Source organism: Fukomys damarensis, unplaced genomic scaffold (genome assembly GCF_012274545.1).
Source record: "Fukomys damarensis isolate Sample0158 unplaced genomic scaffold, DMR_v1.0_HiC HiC_scaffold_33, whole genome shotgun sequence".
In the NCBI taxonomy this organism is placed as follows: Eukaryota; Metazoa; Chordata; class Mammalia; order Rodentia; family Bathyergidae; genus Fukomys; species Fukomys damarensis.
The window spans coordinates 54,277,767-54,278,976 of NW_022900945.1; the positions used below are offsets into that span (position 1 = coordinate 54,277,767).

Consider the following 1,210-nt stretch of genomic DNA (forward strand, 5'->3'; position numbering starts at 1 on the left):
CACACACACACACACACACACACACACACACACGAGCCACCTGTCTCAGGTAGAGGAAAGGCAGTGTTCAGGAAGCAGGAGGAAAAGCTTGCCGAGGGCCCCGAGACTGCTCTCTGATAGCGCAGCCCCTGAGGGAAGCACGGGAGAGAATCACTGCACCTGGGTTTGGTCTCCTTCTTAAACCTAACTCTTCCCTTGGACAACCAGAGGTGCGGTTCGGGTCCCTCAGGACAACAGCCCCTCTCACTGCCCTCCCCAGGCCGTCCCAGGCTGCCTCCCACCACGCTGTGAGGTCCGAAGGCCCAGTGACCTGCTCTGGGGGCACTGTGCCAGGGCGGAGCCGCTCGAGGTAGACGCTTTCCCGGTCGAGGGGCTCCCCAGGCGCCCTTACTCAGACTCTGATGAACAGTCCGTCCCGGCTCCTCCCACCCCCAGAGCAGGGACAATGACTTCCCCACCCTGCACCTGCCCTTGGCAGAGGCCCAGGAGAAGGAAAAGCTGCACACAGAGCAGGGGAATCCCTCACCTGGGAGGGAAGCACGCCTAGCCATCCGTAGGGTGGGCAGCACTGCACTCTGGACCCTGCTGTGCTGTCCATGAGGGAAACTGAAATGTGCCGCTCTGGTTAACGTTTTCTCCAGGAGCAAACATGTTTCAGACATCTTCACTTACGACGTGTCTAGGATCGCTCGTCCGTGTTCATGATGGATATTTCCCTTCCGTTATTCTTTCTGGCTTCTTTCCTTGCTCTCTAAATTCCTCCTTTCCTTCTGTTCTTTCTTCTTTAGAAAATTTCCTCTAGATAGGCATTTGAGCTGTTTCTAATCACAAAAAACAAATGTTGCACAGAAATTATTCACACATAGATTACTGAGTTCTGTGGGTTTTTCTGGAGGTTAAGTTGCTATGGAAAAATGTATATGCACTACAGATTTTAATGAAAACTACCAGATTTGCCTCCAATTTATTCCAATTAACACTTTCCAACAATGCATAAAGGTGCCAGTTTCCCCATACCCTAGTGACTTTCGGTATTAACTTTCTAAAACTTTCTCAATGTGTGTGAAAATGGCTCTTTGTCCTAATATGCATGACTTCATCTATTACTGTTTCAGCCTGTTTGGCCTGTTGTCTTTACACCAGACTTTGCCCTTCAGGAGGACGTCCACTGCCAAAGTACCAGGACACTCAGGGTCCGGAGTGGCCTGGC

General features: G+C 51.5%; 1 long non-coding RNA gene across 2 annotated transcripts in view; it reads right to left on the reverse strand.

Moving 5' to 3' along the window:
* LOC117283994 overlaps positions 1 to 784 on the reverse strand; it is a 14,775-nt gene extending 13,991 nt beyond the window's left edge. Inside the window, exon 1 of one of the 2 annotated variants that reach the window (XR_004515034.1) lies at positions 527 to 784. This is a non-coding gene — a long non-coding RNA (uncharacterized LOC117283994). Of the gene's footprint in view, positions 1 to 159; positions 505 to 526 lie in introns of those variants that run through there. The other variant, XR_004515035.1, reaches the window with a different exon arrangement.
* Between the last annotated feature and the right edge of the window lie 426 nt (positions 785 to 1,210).